This window comes from Fulmarus glacialis, unplaced genomic scaffold (assembly GCF_000690835.1).
Source record: "Fulmarus glacialis isolate BGI_N327 unplaced genomic scaffold, ASM69083v1 scaffold12789, whole genome shotgun sequence".
NCBI classification, from domain to species: Eukaryota; Metazoa; Chordata; class Aves; order Procellariiformes; family Procellariidae; genus Fulmarus; species Fulmarus glacialis.
In genome coordinates, this window is record NW_009235755.1 from 31,200 (window position 1) to 40,400 (window position 9,201).

Sequence of the window (9,201 nt, forward strand, 5' to 3'; positions counted from 1 at the left end):
TCTTGTATTGGACATCATTGTAAAATATGTTACAATTTTTATTACTCAGAGGTGATGAGGGAACCAATTGTTTACAAGAAAGCATGGAAAAGGACACTATTGTTTTGGCATTTTGTCATAAATGGGTAGTATCTGAGTTTGTATTGTAGCAGTCTGAGAAATTATGGGTCACAGAATCTGAAGCTTTTGTATTTTTTCTATTACCCGTACAACAGCTGTACATTTGAATAGGCTTATATACAGCTGGCAATGTTTTAATTATCACAGCAGTACTATAATTATAATTGCTTTCATATGCTTTTGAATTGCCCAACTGGTTTTCAGAATACGGTCTACAATACAAAGCCAACTTTTGGAGCTGTTTGTGAAAAGGGCTGTTTTCAAGGATCAGAGCATAGAGTAATGTACAAGAACTGCTTGGTATCTGGCCAGACAATTTCAAGTAGGCTGTTGGCATCATGGAAGTGAGAGGATCTGTTGGTAGGGTAACTGTTCTCAAGGATGTCTGACAGTCCGTACTTGATAAAAGAGAGATCCAGATCATTGGCTAGATCAACATATTGCCACTGAAATTAGCTGAGTTGGACCAGTTTACAGCAGTTGAGGCTCTGGACTCAAATGTTAAGGCTCTTAATAGTACAAACAGAAGAACATTAAAGCATGAGGTGTATATTTTCCCTTTGAACGTTTGTTCCAGTATTTGTATATAGACGAGTCACAGTGCCGTGAACATGCTGTCGACTGTGGAGTAGATGAATGAGTCAACACTAAAGTGAAGTCCTAATCTGGTTTAGAAGAATGAGCATCAGTCCTGGTTGAAGCAGAATTTTCTGTGTACTGAGCTTTTGTCTGATTAAAGATTTCAGGATCAAGTATTTAATGTTGAAAGCATTGATGATTATAATAAATCTTTTGTATATATACATATATATGATATATATGCATAAAGTCATGAGTGTGGCACTGGTTTTATACTATGACTGCAGACGATTCTTTTATAATTATTATAATGTACTGGAAATAGAAATAAAGTTTGGAGTACATCCTGGGAATTTTGTGGCTTATAGACAAGATGCCAGATACTCTGATTCAAGGTCTCTTGTTTTTTGTTTTTTTTTTTCCCCCCATTTCTGTAATGGTTTTATTTTGTGTTTTTATACAAAGAATTTACGCTTTATGAGCTTTAGTTGTGCTTTATATGAAAGGGAGTGATAACTTCCAGAGTCTGGGGGATTTATGATATGCATTTCTGTGGTATTTTAAGCTGCTTTAATGGTTGGAGAGGAAAGGAAATTACCAAAAAAAATGTTTGTTACCTCTTAAACATAATTTATCTTACATTAAATGCATTCCAAGGCTGAAGAGTAAAGGTATGTTTTGACTGGGTAAGTACAGTATTAGAGCGGAAAAGTCTTTGGTAGTTTTTGTGATACATCAATACGTATTTTCTCTCTAAATGGGCAACAAAACAAAAGAGGTGAGTAGATCCTATCGTGGAATGATGTGAAATTAATTTTAAAATTAGCATTTTTACTCTTAGCAGTCACTGGTGGTGTTTGACATCCTGTGGCCTTGGGCTGCAAGTGTTTACATTTTTCTGTCATGTCTTTTTCTAAAATTAAGTTATTGAAGCATGTTCTAAACTTACGAAAAGCAGATGGAAGCAGATTGCAAGTATCTTTAGCCAGCAAGAATATTTTAACAGATCTCTGAAGCTGGATGTTCCATCTTGGGAATTGCTGATTTGTTATCGTAATGGATTTTTGCCAGCATCCATGTTGTCTTCTGTTGCATGCATATTGTACAAGATACAAGAACCCATTCACTTGCTATTGTATTTAACCCTTTTATCAAAATCAATTCCAGATGGATACATATATTAAACTTGTGCAAATGCATGAATAGCTTGTTCAGTCTCAATTAAGGTACGTAAACTATAATTACCCTGAAAATGCAATACTGAGTAACATTTGAAGGGATCTGGGATTTCAACATCTGCATTACATCAAGGAGTCTTTTTTAAATCTACTGTCTGTGCTCTCTGCCCGTGTAAGTGCAGGTGAGGAATTACTCTGGCTCTGAGAGCAGGTTTCGCGTTGTGTTGTTTACTCTCAGGTGTGTTCTTTGGAAACCTGAGACTCAGAAATGATTTATGGAAAGCAAATGTCATCTTGCTTATGTGATACTGTTTTTCCGGTGTCCTATATATTACACGAAAGATCTGCCTGTCTCCCAAGGCTGCATTTAGTTTTCTTAACTAATCAGTTACCTAACACAATAAATGTACTCTGCTAGTTCTTTTGAAGGAGACAAGACGGCATGAAGAGTGTGGGCCTCTGATGCGTTCATGTACAAGAAAAAGTACATATGTATTGAGCACTTAAAAGCTTGGTCCATAATTTTGAGAAGAAAAGGGCAGAGTACTCGACACTTTCGGAATGTTTAAGAAGTGCATATTGTTTTTGGCTTTCTCATTTCTTGTGTGTTCCTCACTTTTACTCTGCATCACGCGTTTGGATTCTGGTAGATTGACAGCTCTGCTTATGGCAGCTCTTGTGCTCTCGTCACTGCTCTGGGAGAAAGGGGGAACGAGCTGTCAGAATTCCACTGCTGTTTTGATAGTTTAAAATACCTGGGGTTTCTCTTTTCATAAATTCAAGCCCAAGAAGGCCAGCTTTCCTTAGGATTGTTTGGCAGTCCTTGCTGGAGAAGTTTTGTTAGCAAGAAGCTTTGTTTTATGGGAGGAGAAGGAGCTGCCACTCCTACCTGGCTGTGCTCAGGTGCTGGGAAAGGGAAATGGATATGCTGGAAGCAGAGATGTCCGCAGGGAATTTTGTAGAAGATACAGAAAATCCCTACCGATGAGCTGAGTGGCTTTGGTGGTGGTCACGCCGTGGCAGGGCTGTGTGTAAGGCTGTTGTCAAATTCCGCATTTCGGTGGGCAAGCTCTTTTTCTTACAGGGAGCAGAATGCATTTTGTTTGTCTGTATTTGCGTGGTGTATTTACTAGATAAAGGTGTGTAATCTTGGTTAGAAAAAGCAAACCAAAACCTCCAAAGTTTGGAGTTTTGGTTTTCTTCTGAAGCATGTCTTTAAACAACACTGAAGTAGTACATGGAAATGGCATTCAAGCCTAATGGGTCAGTGTGCTGGAAGGGTTAAATAACATCTACGGAGTGTCTTGAAGTTTAAAAGTGTTTATACAGATGTTTTTAAAAAGGTCCTGTCATTAACAGTTCTGTACATAACTTTTTACTTACTAAAATCTCTACTGGTAATAGACAAGCTATTGCTTTTGAAGTCAACCGAACTGGGCTGATTTACACCAGTTGAGAATCGTGTCCTAAAATAATTGATCAGTCACGTCACAATACGGCATCGGGGGGGATGTCTGCAGCTGCTGTAGTCGTAGCAGACCCCTGACCCATGAAGAATAACCAAACTGGACATATTTTTGAAACTGTTCTACCTTAGAAGAAATAAAGTCGAGAAATTCGACTGGAACGCAGCTGAGTTGTTGCGGACTGAAGTCAGCCTGTGCCCTGGAGCAAATTCCTGAAAAAAAAAGCTCAGAGGGAGCGGGGTGAGCTGCAGGCTGCCTAATTCGTACTTTGCTCTTCATCCCGTTGGAAATAACGTGTTTCTCCCAACTGGTAGTTGAAGGGGGAAGACCTGTTTGACCTGCTTGAGCCGGGGAGGTTGGACTAGGTGATCTCCAGAGCTCCTGTCCAACCTCAATGCTTCTGTCAGTCTGCTTTCCCTTCCTCCCGCTTCGGACTCGGGATGTTTTCGTTTGCTCAGCACAGAGGCAAAGGCTGCGATCGTTAAGAGCTGAGACGCAGTGGATTGGGGGTTAGTCCCTTGTCCCCCTTTCCATCCGTGCCTGGTGCAGCGTGGCCCCTTTGCAGGTGGGTGCTTGGGGCTCTGGCACAGCGCGAATACTTTATTTCTGGGATGTTGACAGAGAAGGGGACGGTCTTGCAAGGATCGCAGCAGGATTTTGTGTCGTGCCTGTGGTTTCATCAGTTGCTTGAGCCTGAAATCGGAGTTTGTGAAGTTGCTCTGCATTAGCACATTGCAGCTACGACAGTGAGTTGAGTCTGTTCCAAAAGAGGCTCCTCTGCTATGAAGGGTGTGTCCCAGGATGCTGCTGGGATAAGATGGTGTTTCAGTGTGATCTTAATCACAATTTTCTCTTGAGTTTTGCTTAGTGTTACTCCACAGGCCAAATTAATCCATAGTGCCTCTCCGCTGCCTTACATTTGGCCCAAAATACAGAACCATTCACTCATTCATGCTGGCTGTGCTCGGCCCCTCCGAGTCAAGCCACGGGTGAATTAACCCAACCCAAACTGGGATTATTCTGGATCCCGATTTTGAAATGCACAAATTTTTCTGTATTGCATTTTCTATGACTGAATTTTTTATTGCCTCTGCCTCCCTGGGGTGGCAGCTCTTTGCCATGGCAACGTGAACAGCCATTCTGTATCCGTATCTGCTTCCTAGGCATGAAACCCACTTCCCTGTGTTTGGGAACGGGCTTCGAAAGCACCGGTCTTGACTGGGAGCTACTGTTGTTTGAGTGACTTCTGAAATGCTCTGGGCTTTGTTAGGAGGAAGGGGGGCTGGGGGAGCCTGTGTACCCCTCGGCCTGCCTGAGACAGGGCTTTTCCCACTTTCTTTCTTCATTTTCCATCCGCTACCCATAACCAGCCTTTTCCAGCCTGTTCCTGGTACCAGCTCCCAGAGCGAAGGGGCTGCCAGGCAGTTTCAAAAGACGTACTGCAGAAGGAGCATGAAGATGACCTTTCGTGCCTGAAAACCTGTCTGTTTTTGCAATTGTACCAGTTGGTTTAAATAACAGATAGTGTCTCGCCCCGGGAGCTTTGCCTCGCTGATAAGAACATCTGTGGTTATGAAACATGCCTGGTAATTGAGAAGGACTCATGGAAATATCTGAGTAGACTCTTCTCCAGCGCAGCCAGGCGATCCTCACAAGTTAACCACCCGGCAGGCAGCAGCAGCTGCCTCTTCAGGCTCTGATCCACAAAAATAAAGCCTTATATTTAAATCTGGGCGGCAACTATTGTCCTTTTAGGATGAGATGGTGACCGGGCAGGGACTAAAACTCAGCTCCTGCTGTTCCCGGAGGTCAGTTTGTCCTTAGAGTTTTATTTCCTTTCCCGCAGATGAGCAGCGCTGGGGTGGAAGATGCGGAGCGGGGAGCCGGCGTGGCAGGACGGGCGGTGTCTGCCCCAGCAATGGGAGATGCCCGAGGGGCGGGTGTGTGGAGCAGCGCTGGGTAGCGAGGTGCAGGGGGAGAGGGGACCGCATCGCAGGGTCGGCGTTTGCCACCTTGAGAGCTTTCCGTTGGGTCTCTACCACCACCCAACCAGCGAGAGGAGAGTGATATGGTGGCTTTGGAGCCGGACTCAATCAGCAAACGCCAGCTCTGCCACTGGCCTGTGGCCTCATTTCTCTCTGCCTTGATTTCTTTGGCCAAAATCCGTTATTTTTTTCCCCCAAAGCCCTCAGGACCCTGAGGTGAGCGGTCGGCGGGGCCCGGGCAGGGCTGTCGCTCAGGGCTTGCAGCAAGGCTGACATCGGGACGCTGCCCAAGGGCTTGTTTAACATTTTTGTGCATCCTGATAGATAAGGGAGCCTTTTGTACTAGTAACCACGGAGCTGATGAGGAGGCTGCAGCCCTCGGCTTTCCCTGCGCTTTAAGACCAGCGGGGGGGTGTCCGTGCCTCGCTGCTGGGGTGGCTGCACGGTGGCCCCGTCCTCCCGGACACGCGGGTGTCCGCCGTGCTCGCGGGCTCCGCTCCCTTCCCGCGGCAGTCCCGACGTGACCATGTTCTTTCATATCTGCAGTGAACGCTTGGAGGTCGTTCGTTACAGGGAGTGGAGTTAGGAATTTCATAGGGCGAGGAGTTGCCAGACTTCACGGTCTTGCACCCCTGGGAATTACCACCCCACCACCAAGGCACGTCCTGTGTGCCCTGCGCATCTTTCACATTGCTTGTAGCAGAGATAACGGGGAGCTGAACTGTGTGATGAAATGACTTTCTAATGAAAACATCTGTGCTCTTGCATTGGGCACAAGATCAAGTCTGAGGATAGGGCTGAGCCATGAAGCCAAAGGAAAGCATTCCCTTGCGGGTGGGCTGTGGAGCACCACGGGGCCGGTGGCCGTGTCCCCTTCAGCAGGGGAAAGTCACGCTTTCCAGAGAAGCAGCTAATTTAAATTATTTAGTGGCAAATAGAGGGTCATGTTTCTGCAGGAAACCTAGATTACGCAGGTTCCTCTCGTGTTTAAAATGCAATCGTGGGGGCAGATCCTGAGCTGGCCTACACGGACGTTGCTCTCCCAAGCTCGGTGGCACAACAGCAACGTGTGCAGGAGCATCCCATGACTCGAGGAAAACGCAGGGAGGGCAGCGCTCGGCGTCCTCCCAGCGAGAGAGTTTGCAAAGGGCAACTCAGGGACACCAGAACTGGCCTTTCTGCATCGGTGAGGTGTGGGTAGGGAAGATCCAGTTTGTGTCCCAAAGTGAGCACTGCGGTAGAGCTGATGTTGGGGACACGGGTGGGGACGTGGGAAAAAAAATGAATGAGCGGTGAGTACCAAAATAGCATCGTACCTCTTCCTCACCTGGGAGAGCGATGCCTTTGGGTGATGAGATCCTGCCCTAAGGACACTGGTTCCTCACCACCAGCTTGATAATCCAACGCTCCTGATGCCAGGCTGTGGGATTGGGAATTGGGATCCCTGTTCCCAGGTGGGATCCTGTAAAAGGGGAGGACGTTTAGGTCAAGGCAGGCAGGGAACTGGTTGTCCTTGGGATGTTAAAGCTCTTTAAAATATTTCAACAGCAGCTTGGATGCATCCAACTCCCCCACACACCCCCAGATGAGCCCAGGGAATTCTCTAAAGAAGCCCAAAGCACCCTTTAAAAACCACAAGTGATGTTTTGTAGCCTTCCCAGAGAGAGGAAGGTCATGTTAGCCCCCTTTCCAAAGGGCTGCTATTGAGGCACAGTTTGGGATCCGGCCAGCATCCTGGAAGGAGTCGATGGCAGCGAAGCTGCCGAAGATGTTGACAGAGAAAATATTTTCTGTTCCCACAGAAAGAAATCCTGCTGCAAAGTTTTTATTGAGCAAAAAGAAATGCTTGTGCTGAAAAAATCAGAGCTGCGGCCAAAGCACAACTAAAATGCAGCGAGCGCTTAGGAAACGCTTGTTAAGCTCCAAGAACCTTTGCTTGCCACAAGCAAGAGTCTCCCGGCACATGTTGCTTAAATTAATTTCCCTCTGCATTAAGAATCTTTATTTTATTAACTTTAGTATTTATAAAAACAACCATCAAAGGTAGCTGCGATGCTGTTTAAAGATAATTAAAATAAAGCCAGCCTGAGAACCAGCCAAATGGGGCGAGAGAACGTCTGAAAGAGAAGGGAAAGCCAAAAAATCATCAGGAAGGACTTGATGCAAATAGGAAAGCTGGAAAGGGAGCTGCAGGGAGGGCTCAGGGGTGCTGCAAACGGTCCCAGCGGGGCCGAACGCCCGGTGGGAGCTGTGGCTGTGCTGCCTGGTACACGGGGGAATAAAGAGCATCCTCCGAATGGCTCTTGCCAGCGTCTCTGCCACATCATGGCAAGGCAGCTGGGGGACATGCTTCACGGGAGCACCAGAGACGCCCGGCACCGAGATCCCTGTCCAAGATTCACTTTTTCCCACAGCCAAACCTGCCGTAGGGGCTTTTTCTCGCAGCCACCTGCGAAACGGCGCTGATGGTGCATTTTTATGCAGCTGCCCAGGTCTGGCTGCAGCATGGCTCTGCCTGGCCTGGCGTCCAGCCTTGCAGGTTTTGCAGAGCTATTGGATGTTCTGGTTTACTTTTGCCTTTTCCTGTTCCCTTGAACAGGGACTGGGCTGTTCCCAGCTGGTGCTGGAGGCCGCTGGGGAGGCAGTGCCTGGGCGCAGGGCGGGGGTGGTGGCACCGGTGGCTTCGGTCACTTCGGATGGGCTTTGGCGCCGAGTGCGAGGACTCGCTGTGCCAATGTGGTTTAAAGCCCTCGTTTGTGCATCCCACCCCTTGTCCTCCTTCTAACGGGCAGCTTCGCCGCCCGAGCCGCTGCGTGCAATTACTGCTTGGCCCCGCCGGGCTCCCGCTCAGTGCCCTGCCGAGCTGCGAGAGAAAAGCTGGCAGGAATCACCCGGCCCTTTTCTTTTATGGGGCCAGGCAGAAACTTCATTGTTCATTTGGAAAAAAAAAAGGAAAAAAAAAAAAAAAAGAAGAAGAAAAAAGAAAAAAACCCCACCAAACCCAGCTGTTTGGCAAAGTCCTCCACCTCTCACCCCAAAAACTCTCCACCGGTGGCATCTCTGGGGACAGGAGGACAGCGTGGTCACGGATGCCCCATCGCTTCCCAAGCCAGACCCGGCTGCAGGACGGCGATGCCTAACGTGAGCCGGGGCTGCAGACCGAGGCTTTAACCTGGGATATCAGCGCCGGGGGGACGGGGATGAGCTCAAACCATCGGTCCCAGCTGGAAACGAGTAACCAGGCGTCTTCGTCACTGCTCCTGTCGGCGCTGGGTTGCTGCAGCGTGTCGGGGACCTGGTACGTTTGTGTTTCTGCAGCTGGGCGATTCCTTCTACCAGGTTTGCTCTTTACGCACCAGTTGGCTTTTTCCTCTTAAAAGCTGTAGAATTTAAGCACACATCGGTGGCTGCTCCTGGAGCTCGGGGTGTTTTTGCAGCTCCTCTGGAGCATTTGCTCTGCCGCGCGCTCACGGTGGAGGAGCCGGCGGAGGAGCGGTTTCTCGCTGGGCTTTGTCCCAGCCTCAGTCTCTGACCCCTGCAGTGCTCACATGAAATTAAAGGCAAATTTGTTAGCCCAGAGGTTTCCATGACGGGATCGGGGTCCCAGACAGGGTCAGCTGTCCCCTGGGCGGGTGATGCCTCGATTAACCCACCCTGTTCCCCCGGGGACGGGCCGCGGGCTCTGCAGAGCACCGGGGACGGAGAAGGGCACGTTAAGCCCGAGATTAAACCCGCTGCCCCGGCGGTGAGCTGTGCTCTGGCCAAGGAGGGCTCTGCCCATCCGCAACCCCTGTGCCACCCTCGGGGGTCCTCCGGGATAAACCACCCCCGAGCGCTCGCCCTTTGCTCCTTCACCGAAAATTGGGGATGTCT